Source organism: Cynocephalus volans, chromosome 4 (assembly GCF_027409185.1).
Source record: "Cynocephalus volans isolate mCynVol1 chromosome 4, mCynVol1.pri, whole genome shotgun sequence".
NCBI lineage: Eukaryota > Metazoa > Chordata > Mammalia > Dermoptera > Cynocephalidae > Cynocephalus > Cynocephalus volans.
In genome coordinates, this window is record NC_084463.1 from 137,104,242 (window position 1) to 137,119,586 (window position 15,345).

The window sequence follows — 15,345 nt, forward strand, 5'->3', positions numbered from 1 at the left end:
AGCATTTTCTATACCAAAGATCCAAATGCCAAAGTCCTTTTTATATGTGTACAATAATAATTTGCACTTCAAAGAGAATGAGACTTTGAATGACTTCATAACTAACTTTGTACCACTGTTTCTTTCTCATATTCAGAATATATGAATATTGATATTTTACTTTTCAACTACCAGAAGCAAAAATAGTTTAAGAAATGACTAACAGAAAGATAATGAGAGCATTTGTAATGATGCAGGTGTTAAAATATTAAGAATATTGTTAAATTTAGTGAAAATATTTCAGGACTCATCCAATTACTTTGACAGTTTCTGAGAATATAAAAATTCTGGCAAAGTCTACATGTGCAAAATTGCCGACTATGTTTTACAGAGATTAATAAAATTATGTAATGTATTTGGTCAATGTACTCATAAAATAAAGTTCAGGTCAAACCACTTCTTTTTCTTTTTTTTTTTTTTATGATGATTGTATCTATTAGTCTACAATTTTCACTGCTAAAAGAAACATAAACAAAAAAGTGAATTTATGCCTAAGTTATTGGGTTAAGTTGTTTCAATTGTATTTTCCTTGCACAATCAGACCATTTGGGGGGAAATAAAAATAGTTAAATGCATATTTAAATGAATGCAGCATTTGACTCTCATCACTTATTTTTCCTTGGAAGAAGGGGTTCAAAAGGTGATTTAAATTTGATTGTTTTCTCCTTAAAGAATTTATTACTCTATAAATACTTGTGTGTTGACACACCCCAACAAAATGAAATATGTTAAATTAACATAATCTAGTTATTCTGCCTAGCAATTATTTAAACTTTAAATGATATTTAAGCTATTTAGCTCTTTTCTGGTTACCCCAGCATGAGGTACAAGAGCAGCAAAGTCTCTCCCACCACCCTGTACAAGGCAGTGCAGGAAGTCCTGCACAGGAACCAGCTCAAGCACCAGAAGTTTCAGCTTGAAGGACTAGGACCCTCAGAAGGACAAACGCTTTCCAGGCACCGTCAGGCTTAAATCTACTCCCCACCACAAGTTCTCCATGTTTGTCCTGGGGGACCAGCAGCACTGTAACGAGGCCAAGGCTGGGGACATCCCCCACATGGACATCGAGGCATTGAAGAAACTCAACAAGAATAAGAAACAGGTCAAGAAACTCGCCAAGAAGTATGATGCCTTTTTGGCCTCGAGTCTCTGATCAAGCAGATCCCACGAATCTTGGGCCCAGGCCTAAATAAGGCTGGCAAGTTCCCTTCCCTGCTGACACACAATGAAATCATGGTGGTCAGAGTAGGTGAAGTGAAATCCACAATTAAGTTCCAGATGAAGGAGATGTTATGTTTGGCCGTTGTCGTTGGCCATGTGAAGATAACAAATGATGAGCTTGTGTACAACATCCATCTGGCTGTCAATTTCCTGGTATCAGTGCTCAAGAAGAATTGGCAGAATGCCCAGGCTTTATACATCAAGAGCACCATGGGCAAACCCCAGCACCTGTACTAAGACACATCCTATTAAATCTCAGTGCTACCATCAGAAAGTAAACAAATAAATAAATAAATATAAAATAAACTACTTAAGCCAATAATCTCAAATATAAAAGCTGACAATTATTATATACTGATGAAATTTCCTGAAAACCTATGAAAATATTTTTTGTTTAAAGAACATGAATAATTGCTGCAGGGAAGATACATTGATGAATGCTAAAATTAGTGGACATTAAGGAAAAACAGGATATCTGTATAGCCTCTAAGTATCTCTCCAAAAGTTTACTATGGTGGTGGAATATATGGCCAAAAACCCTTTGGCACCCTTTTCTTCAGAAGGTAGAGTTTAATGCCTCCTCTCGAGTAGGATTGCTCTTAGTGAATGGCTCAATGAATAGAATGTAGAAAGGGAAAAATAGTAACTTTACATTCAGAAACCTGGCAGGTAACCAAGTAATAAAGATGAACGACCTCAGCAAGTCATCTTGACGTTATATGCCCTTTTCGTAATGCAACATGTAAGACTCATCACTTCTGTATTATACTTCCCTTCCCCCTAGTCTAAAACCTCAGGCCGAGAAAGTATCAAACACTGAGAGATATTCTACAAAATACCCAACCACTATTCTGTAAAGTGTCAAAGTCATGAGGTACACAGAGATAGGGAGATTGTCACAAATTAGAGGAGATTAAGGAGGAGACTAAGAGGACTAAAAATGATGAAATGCAGTATGGAATCCTGGGTTGATTGGATCCTTCAACAGATTAATAGCAGATCTGTGGAAATACTGAGAAAATTGGAATTAAGTCTGTAATTCAGTTAATAGTATTGTAACAATGTTAAATTTCTAATTTTGATAATTATACCATGGTTATGTAGGAAGTAACAGGCAGGGAGACCTGGGTGAAGGGTACATGGGAAGGCTGTTATCAAATCTTCCACAAATCTAAAATTATTTCAAAATAAATAGATCTTTTAAAAAAGTTTAAAAACACTCCTCTCTTTCAAATTTCCCAAAGTAGAATTTTTCTCCTTTTCAATTGAAAATGAGGACTTGTCCCTAAGAAACCAAAGGCCCTCACTGCCTGTTTTGAATATTTTTTGTTTGTTGGTTATCCAGAATCTCTTTCCAACCCCACCCCAGATGCTATTTCTTGTTCTCAAATTTCCCTCTAAACGGTCACCCCTCTAAAGCTTTTGTCCTCAGAACACGTTGTTCAAGTGGCTAAGAGCAACAGGAGCCTGGTTTTAAGCAACTCATGAACGTACATTTCCCCCGGCCATAGTGATTAATTCTGTGATGGTTATGTCATCGCTTCACCAGAGCCAGTAAAATGGAATGAGACTTTTAACAAGCTTTCTGATAGGTAGGTACTCTCTCCTACTGCACTTGAATTTGGCAAGATGTGAAGAAATGCTATATAACCTACATGCATGAAGAGGAACTAAGAGATAAAGAGACTCTAGTGACATTATTTATATGTCTGATCAAATTGTAGCTTATGTTCACTATACTCCTGGACTTTTCATTTATATTATCCAAATAAATCACTTTTGTTGCTTAAGTCATTTTGAATATGGTCTTCTGACTCATGCAACCAATAAACGCTAATATATTCAATAAAATTAGCATGAATAAAAATCCTCAAGATATTTATTTGACCAAAAAGGGAGTAGTATAATGTGCTTATAGTATTTGGGCCTGGAATCAGACTTGGTCTTAATTAATATTAATTAATTATTAATACTATTAATTATTATGGTGGTTATTGTTTCTATTAACAGAAACTTTGCTATAACATACTCTATGTACCTTGGGAAACAATGCTCTTATGTTGCTACAGGTTTTGTATCTGTCAAATGAGCACAAAGGAGAAATAATCTCTGGGAGCTCTTATGAGTGTTATTTGACATTGTAAAAATACGTGTATGTGCCTCAGTGTTTAGTCTTAAAAACAATGAGTAATCAACAAATGGCATATCTTATTCTATCTCGTTTTTGATAGAACAGCTACTTTATCTTCTTGCCATTCACATATTTGCTTACAGTTTTCACCCTCCAAAATGCCAGTATTTTGAAAGGTAATCAACTTTCAACCAGGCATTTATAAAAGAGAATGTTGTCCCAAATGTCTATATATATTACAAGTGTCTTCTGTCGCAAAAGCTGCCACAGTAGATCATTATACTTTGTGTATGCAATTTTTATGTGTGTGTATATGCTAGATTGGTGCTGTCCAATTTTGTAACCATTAGCCACAGGTGGATATTTATATTAAATTAAAATTAAATAACATTAAGTTTCAATTCCTTGATCACACTAGTCACTTTTCTTATTTCTTTTCTGTATTTTATTTATGTAAAAAAAAATTAAGACTTTTTGACTTCTGTTAGATGACATTGGATTTCTTTCAATGGTCAGCACCTAGGATGAAATCATTTTTTTTATTCTTTATTCCCTTTACCCAACCAATCACTCCCAACTCTCTTCCTTCCCCCCTATCTCTAGTATCCTAGTATCCTTAGGTTTGTCCTCTCCTTCTGAAAGTTCAACATATTATTCTAGTTCATTTTTTTCTTTCTTTCTCTCTCTCTCTTTCCCCCTTCTCTCTTTCTCCCCCCTCTCTCTCCCCATCCTCACACCCCAGTTATAGGTAAGGACGTGGTATTTCTCCTTCTGTGTCTGCCTTATTTCACTTAATATAATTTTCTCCAGGCTCACACATGTTGCTGCAGATGGCAGAATTTCATTCTTTGTAATGGCTGAGTAGTATTCCATTATGTATATATATCACATGTTCCGTATCCAGTTGTCCATTGATGAACATTTAGATTCAGTCTATATTTTGGCTGTTGTAAATATAGCTGCAATGAACATGGGAATGCAGGTATCCCTTTGACACGATGATTGCTGTATCACATGGTGGATCTATCTGTAGCTGTTTGAAAGACCTCCATAATGTATTACATAATGGCTGTACTATTTTAAAGTACTGCCAGCAGTGTATAAGAGTTCCCCTTTCCCCCCCCATCCGCACGAGCATTTGTTATTCTCAATCTTTTTAATAATGGACGGTCTAACTGGGGTGAGGTAATAACTCAATGTGGTTTTGATTTGCATTTCCCTGGTGATTAGCAATGTTGAGTGGTACTGGCATAAAAACAGACATTCGGACCAATGGAACAGAATAGAAAACCTAGGAATCAACCCATATACTTACAACCAACTGGCCTTTGACAAAGTTAACAACAATATACATTGGGGAAAAGACTGCCTCTTCATTAAATGGTGCTAGGAAAATTGGACATCCATATACCGAAGAATGAAGCTGGACCTGTACCTCTCCCACATACCAAAATCAACTCAAAATGGATTAAAGACTTAAATATACTAAACGAAAACATAGAGGAAAGACTTCACGAAGTAGGACTGGGCAAAGACTTTAAGAATAAGATGCCCAAAGCACAAGCACCAAAAGAAAAAATAACAAATGAGATTTATGTCAAACAAAAAACCTTCTGCACAGCAAAGGTAACAGTCAACAGAGTGGAAAGACAGCCAATGGAATTAGAGAAGATATTTGCCAACTAGACATCTGACAAAGGATTAATATCCAGAATATATAAGGAACTCAAACAACTTCACAGTAAGAAAAACAATTAACTTAATTAAAAAATGGGCAAAGGAACTAAATAGACATTTTTCAAAGGAAGACATACAAATGGCCAACAGGTACTAGCCACTTTTCAAATGCTCAACATATGACTGTAGCTACCACATTGGATAGCACATTGAGAACATTCCATAGCATAACAAGTTCCATTGGAAAGTGGAATGATAGAGTTAAAAAAAATTACAGGGGAAAACAAACTATCTCCAAAGGTAAAATTTTTATTTAGTCATAATAAATGGTAGCATAATGACTGCAAATATAATAAATTCTCTGTAGAAAACTCCCTGAGACTAATATCCTTGAGAGTTCCCCATAATGTCTAGAGCTGAGTGAGATTTAATGCTCTGCAGAGAGCACATCTCATCATCAAATTTTGCATGTGGTGCTTCCACACTCTGATAAAATCTGAGCTCTGAATGCCATACTCATTGTCCACTAAAGGTCAATACTTTTACCTTACTCATATCTGCAAAGTAATATGCTTTAGCTTATAATTAAGTTTTTATAGGCGTCCAATATCAACTACTTTTTTATTTCTCTTCTCCAGTTTACTTTCCAGAGCACTGGCCAGTCATCTACCTAAAAGCAGTTTTGATGACATCAATCTCCTGTTGAAAACCCTCAATAATTCTCACTTCCTAGGAAGTCCATATATCTTAGCAAGATTCACAAAGTTTTTCTCGATATCAGCCCAATGCATTGTTCAGCCTCGTCTGCGACTTTCTTTTTGTTTTACGTCTGGCAACATGAGCATTCTTCACTATGTTTTACCTTTCAGCCTCCCAATCTTTGCCTGGAATTCTGTTCTTCCCTTCTCTGCTTAGAGTCTCCTTTCATCTTTCCAGACACAGCTCAGATACCCTATTTACCATTATATCCCTACTGTCTATGAATCACTTCACCGTTATGGTCTTAGGACTTATTACACGTCTCTATAAGCAAATAGGTCCATTCTATTTGAAATATTTCTGTGTGCTCCTGTTTTCTTCACTAGACTTTGAGTCCTTAGAGCACAGGTATCTTGCATTATCTCAGGAGCTCCCTCACTTACTATACACCTAGTATACAATAGGTATTTAATTTATATTTATTGACTAAATTTCTTTTTTTATATTTGCATTATCAATTTGTCCAAATTTTATTCAATTTAAGAAATTAAATAAATTATTTAGTCTAATCTGATTATTTTACAGATAAGGAAACTGACACTAAAAGACTGAAGTTATCCTCAAGGTCACATTACTAACAGAGATGGAGTAGCTAAGGGAAATTAGACAAGGTTGAAGATAATTAAATATTCAGTATAGATAATACCTTACTAGGTTCAGGTAAATAAATCAAATAAAGAAAGGGAGTAACTTCTCCTACCTTATAAAATGTTATAAAATGGAGGTAAAAAAATAAATAATAATGTTGGGTTTTGATAAAAGTATCCAGGATTTTTGCAGTCTGAATGTTAAAATACTGTTGTAACCCATTCCTTTTTGGTTGTCAGCATGAGGGGTGGTGCGAAGGGTAAGCAGTTGGAAAAATAGACTAATTCAGTAATAGTAAATAATATCTATTTACTGTCTAAATAGTAAATAGATATTTCAAATCATTTTTTTGAAACTCTTTTCTGAGTAAAGTTTTAAAACATGAAACTAAAAATATTGTCAGCTTTCAAATGTACCACATACCAAAACAAAAAGCTACAAAAAATATCAGAACAATGGCAAAAAGGAAATTAGGCCATTATTCTCCACCAAAATCTATGGGAAGATAAGCACATATTTAAATAATAATTAAGAATATTTTGATTCATTAGTATAAGAACTATGACCATTAAAATATGAATGTAAAGGATACTTGGGAGTCATGTAAACCAGCTTTTTTACTCATTTTTCAGATGAGAAAAACAAGCTTAAGGTAAGATAGGTAATCACTTGCATTCAGTCTTTTAATTGTATAGTTACTTACCAATTGATGTTTTATTAAAAGACAGAATTTAATACTGTGTAAGCTACCACAAGGGAGAAGTCCAAAAATATTGGATCCTTGGGGACATTTGTTTCCACATTTTCTCAAACTTTTGTCCATTTTGGCAAAATTTTCTATAAGTAGACCAACTACAAATTCTTCTGAGGAAAAAACAAAGAACAAAAACGTCTTTATCCAGATTTATAAAGCAATGTCAAAAATTATAAACTATATAAAAAATGAATCACACAGAATAATTATTTGGTATAAAAAAATCTACACATTGCTATAGTGCTTCCGCTTACAAGTGCCATTGCAATGTGCACGAGTTAAGAATCACTGTTTTAGATGGTATTCTTCTTCAGTATAAATGAGTGATATGTACAACACAATGACTCATAATATCTTTAGATTCACAGGCTATGTCTATGCTTACAACCTTTGAACAGGGCGGGAAGACATTAAGTTATATTTAGCTGAGTTGCTGATTTGGCTGACTCTCTGTAGTAAAAGAAACTGAGCTTATTTCACATCAGGATGTAACCATGATTTTGACTGTAATATCCTTAAGAATACATTATTTCTGTATATACATGTGTAGTACAATTGGTATGTTGGTAGTGAAAAGCAGGAGGACTGTAAAATTTGTAGTCTCACAGATCTGTTTTACAGTTTGCTCTGCAATTTATTAGCTCTGTAACCTTTAATGCATCTTATTAAATTTTCTTATCTTTAGCTGTTTTGTTGGAAAAAAAATCAAAAAATTTTGATAAGATTTAAATAATATGATGGGTGTAAAGATGCTTAATAATGATAATTATTCTTATTTGTCATTGGATTTGTAATATAAAGAAGACATTCTGTGTTCTTAAAAGAGTCAGTAGCAATGAAGATAAAACAATGTAAATCAGAATTCAGTATCAATTAAGTGCAGTCATAAGAAGTGAGCCAATTTCCAAATTACCATTGTGAAATTTAAAAACTTGTTTCATTGGAGATTTTCCAGTTTCAGTTCTGTTTTACCTACCATCTAGTTACGAACTTCCAAACTGACTCTGCAGTTGGTAGGCTTTTTAAGACCAAACAGCTTTTATTTGTATCAGGGATACATAAATAAGTAAAACAAAATTATTATTAAAAATAAGTTATTACAAAATTTAAAAAGGAAAGAAACAGATTTAGTCTTGCGTTTTTCCCTGGATAAAAGATAAAGTTCCAAATTAAGAAATTTATTTGTCTGTAATCTACTGTTCAAGAATCCTTAGATATTTTTTAGTTCTAGGCCAGATAAATGTTAATTTAAAATTATGTGTTATTTGTTTTTCATGTGTCATGTAGTTTATTTCCACAGCCGAACTCTAGCAATGTGATGAGGATAAATACAATCAAAATACAAGACCCCATTGTTGTTATGATGCCTGAATTAGCATGTCTAATTTATCAGAAACCTCTTTTTTGAATATTAAGAAAAAGACACAATTACTGAGAATCATTTGGCTTGTGTTTTAACTCGAATATAAACCACTGACTTATGATATTATTAAACTCCATTTTTATACAGAACAATATTGTAAGACAAACTAAAGTATTGTTGAGTTGACCCTAAATAACAAATAATTGTATGTCAATAAAACATTGCTTTATTAAATTTGATTACAAATTGGTATGATAATCATATTGAGGATTGATGGGTATTCTTAATTCACTTCCACATCACACTTAGTTTTAATATGGGTGTATTTTATAGGAAAAAATTCAAGCCAAAGGCAAGAATAACATATGAATTCTTTGGAATCTATAACCTTTGTGTAATATTATAAAGCATCAAGTTGTCTGTGGCTTTCAGTTAAACTGGTCAGCACTGTCTACCGTATTATCATCTTTCTTTTCCTTATCCCCATTATATGAAGGCACATTTATTGCATACTTACAATGTTATAAGTACAATCTATTTCTCTCTATAGCTACACTGTAAGGAGAGTACTATTTTGTACCCCCTATTTTAAAATAAGGTCAAGTACCTTTCTCGAGGTCATATAAGGGAGAGATGCCACAGTCAGCTCTCTCTATCCCGTATGAGCCAGCTCCAGCACAGCAAAGAACCAACCACTGCCAATGTGAGGGGAGATTTGAAAAAACAGACTACCAGTGAGGACATTGACTTTGTTAAGGGAAATGTAATCAGAGATCACTCCTGGGGATCTTGGAGAAACCTGAAAAAGAGGCAGCTATCGTGCATCAACCATATGTAGGTATCACCAGTATTAGACTACAGTTGTAGCAGTCAAGGAAATATCTTCCCTTATTTTTTCTTTTCTGTTCACCTTGAACCCTGATGTCCACGAATAGCAACTGGGTAGTGAATGGGAGCAGATCCATCAGGGAAGTGAATACTAACCATTTTCACTTCTGCCCTGCTGGTTTTCCACTCTGAAGAAGGGACAAACTCTGTTTGCATATTGGCGAAAGCTTTACATTAGATAGAGATTCAAGTTTCATTTTATAATTGGGATAGATTTTTAAATTACTGAATGACTAAGACATGACAATAAAAGCTATATGATCTAGGATTTCATCTAGGAATATTATGATAAAAAATAAGGTTAGTTTTTTATTTCACCTGCCAAGTCAGTTACATTTCTACTGAATCTCCTGTGCCTGATCAATGCTGCATGAGATTACATTAGGAGTTCTCTATTGTTTCTAATCCCATTTTTAGATAATATGACTCCTTTTAATAATGAAGAATTACAGACAGATAGAGGAATCAAATCAGGACTATGATTTATGTAAATGTATCCAAATGAAGAGAGCTCCCTTGTAGGGACATTAGTGTAAATAGATGCAATCACATTTGCACCCAAATTGATTTGTAAGTTTCTATCCTATTTGTTTATCTCAATCCCAATTTTCATGAAGAATTACAGGTACTTGTTTAACATAAAGTATTTGCTAGAAAGGTTGCAAAGATTCTATTGGATGCCACTATATTCAATAACTATAGAAAGGTACTGGATTGGATGACAGTATGTCTGCAGTAGCTCTCTTTTCAAAGTGTAAAAGCCCATGCTCTATTCCCAGCACTGCCACCCAGCTACCACATAATAGGCAGCTCTTTTAAGCACTGTGACCTTTTGACATAAAATACAGTTTCCTACTTCGGAGAATTCCAATTTGTACACTGGTACACTAAAGGCCTTCTTTTACAAATGTTGCTATAAACCATTTTATCATATTAAGGCTTGTCACTTGAAATAATATCAAATTGTTGTGACCTGCCCACCTTCACAAACAATTATAGTACTTGTATTCTTAGGTTTCTGACAGCAGCTTGCATAATTTTATACATAAGAAATTTCATATAATTTGAAAGAGAATAGAATGTGTATATAAAATGGTTATTTATGAATCTTAAAAAAGTAACAATGACTTTGAAACAGTTAAAGGCAATGAGTTACTTGTGTCTTTACAGTATTATTACCCAATCAGGTTGATTTTTTTTTTTTCCCTTTGGCCACTGAAATGAGAGTGTTTGGAAATTGATCATCAGAATTGACATGTCGTTTTGATGTTATAAAAGCACAATCTATTTTACTCTGAGAGGGACTGTTTCCTATTAAGGGTCATTGATCCACGGAAAATAAATCAACTGAAATGTGCACAAATGTAAAACATAGCTTATTTAGTTAGATTTTTTAAGTGATGTAATAGAAAATAATCCATTTCTCTTTTTCTAAAAACACAGACCATACAAAATCCCTAAAAAAATGTTATTTCAATAGCATGACAGTTAAAAGAAAGGGAGGAAAAGTGAATACTGGAAACAGAAAAAAGAAAATAATTTAAATATATGCCAAATAACCCTACAGAAAAGCCAGATGAGAGAATCATATGTCCATAAATAGACGCAAAGGAAAAAAAGAGAACTGGAGATATCAAAACAGGCATGTAGATTATTGTGTGTGTGTGTGTGTGTGTGTGTGTGTGTGTGTGTGTAAACCCACATAAATATAGAAGAGATTAAAAAAGGATAAATTGATTTCTATAGAACAACATTATTTCATAGAATAACAGCTCCTTATTGCAGTTCTTTTTTAAAGGCATATTTATTCTCACTCTTGTGGGAATAAATAAAAAGACAGTCTCTTTACCCAAGTATTGTGGATTTCATGAAATGAAGTCCTAGACTAACATCTTGCAACCACCACCCACACATCACAAATAAATCAAATTTTAGTTCACTCAGTCTGAGTCGCTATACCTTTCAAAGCAGTTTCAGGGAAAAAAAAGATAGACAAATAATATTTTCATGCACGAACACTTTGACAAATATTTTCTTTCAATAGCTGGCTTGTCCCAATTACCATGTTTCCAGTATATACATCACTGAATAGAGACATTCTCTATGGACTGGTAGCTGAAGTTACAAGTCTACAAGTCAACTTCATTTAGAAAAAACTTATTTAGAGAGACTGGAAAAAAGTTGGAATTTGGATTTAGGTGCTTTTATTTTAAAATTTAAGGTCTCTCACTTATTAATGATTTAACTTGAAGGAGATTTAAGTATTCTGGCTGGTTTCCTTGTCTTTAAAATGGAGATAATAATATAATTTCAAATGGGTCAATGTAAGGATTAGAGTTGATATGCTTGCAACATAAAGTTGCTATATAAAAGTATAGTATAAAAGGTAGTAGTAGCAATTGTCATTGTTATATTTCACATATCACTGTTATATTTTGCATAGAATGAAGAACTGGATTTTTTTGTATTTTTTGAAAACTATTTATATGAATCATACTGTTTATGTCTGGTTTACTTTTAACTGTGTGTGAAAAAATATATACAAACCCACACACATACATATTAAATATTCTAGTTAAATATAGTTATATATATTTATATGTTTAACTAGAATATTTAAAATAGTATATATAACTAGAATTTTTAATATATTCAGTAACTTCTGGTAACAGCCATATATAAAATATTATTAGTTCACTATTGCTTTCTAGCTATTATATGAAATTAGATTTTTGGGATCAAATGACACTTTCTGAATTTTTTATCGATGTTTGCCTAGTAAGGCAAAACCCACAAATATTTTCATTTTCATTCTCTTAAAATTTACTTACTCATTTTTCTTATCTGTTCTTAAATTTTCAAACTATATATAAAATACATTTTCCTCTTTATAAGTTATATAAATATATACATTTTTGGCTTTATTTATATAAACCAAAGTAATTTAATACCATTTACTTTTATTTTTAACAAACTTTTCATATAAAATACTAATACCTAAATATTTTAGCAGGTTTATTTTTATTGTTTATCTTTCAGTTGTGTTATAAGAGGAGACTTGCTGTCAACTAAATTCTATCTATCCATACTTTTTTAGATTTACCTTTCTCTTGCTTTAAGGAAAAACATCATTCTATTAGAACTTGATTTAGGGACAACATAATCACTATTGTCTTTGCACTAGATTGCCAGGACTTTCAACTTAATCATATATGTTTAAAAACTCAATATGAATATTCAAGCAGAATATATGTATACAGATTTACATATAGTCAACTTTTCAGTCTTGGTACCAAGAGTAGTTGTGCAGAAGGGCAAGAGTTTATAAAATCTGAAATATCATCTTCATTTAATTTTATAATTCACTCAGTGATGTATATTTCTTGGTGGATATACCTTCCTGAAATTTCCATTCAAGTTAAAATTAACATTTGCTTATTCTCCCTAAAGACATACCTGCTGACAGAAGAACTGACAATTTTCCACATGTAATGGGAATCTACTATGTGTATGTATGACTAATGCCATACATACAGAAATAGCCACAGAGAAAATGGCTTTTGTTCATTTATATTAAATATTTGGGGAATTTTGGCACCATTTATTTTGCGATAATGGGAATTTACAAATTTCATTACAATAGCATTGTAGAACCATTGTAATATCCATTTCCCCAGCCCCCCATGCCAAATTTTGATTTAATCTGTTTGTTCAAATAAAACAAGCTATAGATCTTTCCAAGCAGATGTTATCATTTCTTGTTCTGAAACAAGAAAACCACATTGCTGCATTTCAGAAACAATTCAAGGTGTTTACTTTAGAAAAAGCTAAGATACAAATGTTTTTTAATGTGCACACTATTCAATAAAAAACTAATGCAGATACCAGATATTGTACGCTCTTTCCATCGTACAGGGAAATTTGCCATCAGCTCCAGAAATACCAAGATGCTTGTTCTCAATTTGGGGTATTAAATTCATAATTATTGTTGTTGCTATTTACTAACTAAAATAATATGTACAGTATTAATTATTTCTCTATTATATGTTAGGAAATATGCTGCTTGTAAATATATCGTTTTAGACGTCTTCAGCTGCCATAACAAAATACCACAGACTAGGTGGTTTAAACAACAGAAATTTAAATTGTCACAGTCCTGGAGACTGGAAAGTTCGAGATAAAGGTCCAGCAGGGTTTGGTTTCTGGTGAAGGCTCTTTTCCTGGCTTGCAGTTGGCTGCCTTCTCATTGCGTCCTCATATGGCCTTTCCTTGGTGATTCACATGGAAAGAGAGTGAGCTCTCAGGTGTCTCTTCCGTAGGGAACAATAATTCCATTAGATTAGGGCCTCACCCTTTGACCTCAGTTAACCTAATTATCTTCTGAAGACTCTATCTCCAAATACAGTCACACTGGAGATTAGAGTTTCAGCATTGGATTTTGAGGAGACAGAATTATAATATATATTAAAGTAATATAGAACCAGTTAGAGTGATTAAAAGCAACAGCTTTTGAATCAGACGCTACATTCAAATCTTGCTGCCCCACCTGTCCATGACTATGCCAAAGACAACATCATCAGCTTCTATGTCATCATCTTACCTGCACCACAAAATAATTCTAGTTGTTTAACAAAATTCACTTAGAAAGAACCTCACCAACCTTCTGGACCATGGTGTCATCAAATAAATAATAATGATGATGATGTAATGAATATTATCATTATTAGTTCTGCAGATGTCTTTAAAGTCGAAAGACACCCCCCAGCATGTCTTTAGGTAGAAGTTGGAAAATGATGTTATCTAATAAGCAAGAAAAAACGAATATAGTAAAAAGAAATTGAAATACATTAAAAGTATTTGCTCAGCACAATACTTTATATTTTAAGTAGTATTCTTATAGTAATTATAAATGTATTTTCCCACTTGTAAGGAATAGACTATATGTTATATTCATTTAATATTTCAAATCAAAGTATTCTGCTTCAAGCCTCCACTCACTGTGTTGGTAGAAAATAAAATCCTAATAACTTCTTTTAAGCACCCCCACCTGCCTCATACACTTATAGAAGATCTGCAGTTCACATGGGGGAACCGATGCCTCTGGTGCCCTGTGTCTCATTAGTATAGTTTATCTAAGATTTTCCATAGCTGTGGTGGACAGTTATGTTCCTAGTAAGACTCCTATCATGTTGAGAACATTCCCTGGGAAGCACCTGCTATGTCTCTATCTAGTTTTTAACACAGGACTTTCTCCTAGGACCAGGAGTTCATTTGATCTGCTCTGCAACACAGCCCAGAAGTGCACAATTAACCCCCAGTCAGTGGAGGACAGGAGCCCACCTTAGGTTGAATGTCCCCCAACTCCAAACTTAATCCTCATTGTAACTGTTGAGGGTGAGAAATCCTAATATGGTAATTGGAAGGTGGGGTCTTGAAGAGGTGATTACGTTGATGGCTTGATGATGATTGTGGGCGTGGTTCTGAAGGCTTTACAAGGAGAGCACCTGAAAGTCTCTCTCTTTCTGCTCTGCCATTTTCTACCAAGTGAGCCCCCTGAATTGCTAGAAAGCCCCCACCAAAGAAGATCCTCACTAGATGTGTTGCCTGGACTTTGGACTTCCCAGCCTCTGAAACTGTAAGCAATACATTTTGTTTTCTTATAAATTATCCAGTTCCAAGTATTTTGTTATAAGCAACAGAAATAAACTAATACAGACCCAGAACTGTCCTGGGAAGATTTCTGTACACATTGAGGATATCCAGCAAATAGCACTTTTACCCAATTGGTAAAGTGGTGACTTTGATAATATTCTTTTATTAGCTTTTCTGCCCCGCCTCTCTGATGTATCCTCTGGATTACATTGTATACTATTTTATGACCTTGAGTTCCTTCCCATTCCTACGTGTAATTCTATTTCCTTAACC

The 15,345-nt window shown here is 33.6% G+C and overlaps 1 pseudogene; it reads left to right on the forward strand.

Annotated features, from left to right (window-relative positions):
• Positions 1-858: 858 nt before the first annotated feature.
• Positions 859-1,497, forward strand: LOC134377341 (large ribosomal subunit protein uL1-like; annotated as a pseudogene).
• The last annotated feature ends 13,848 nt before the right edge of the window (positions 1,498-15,345 follow it).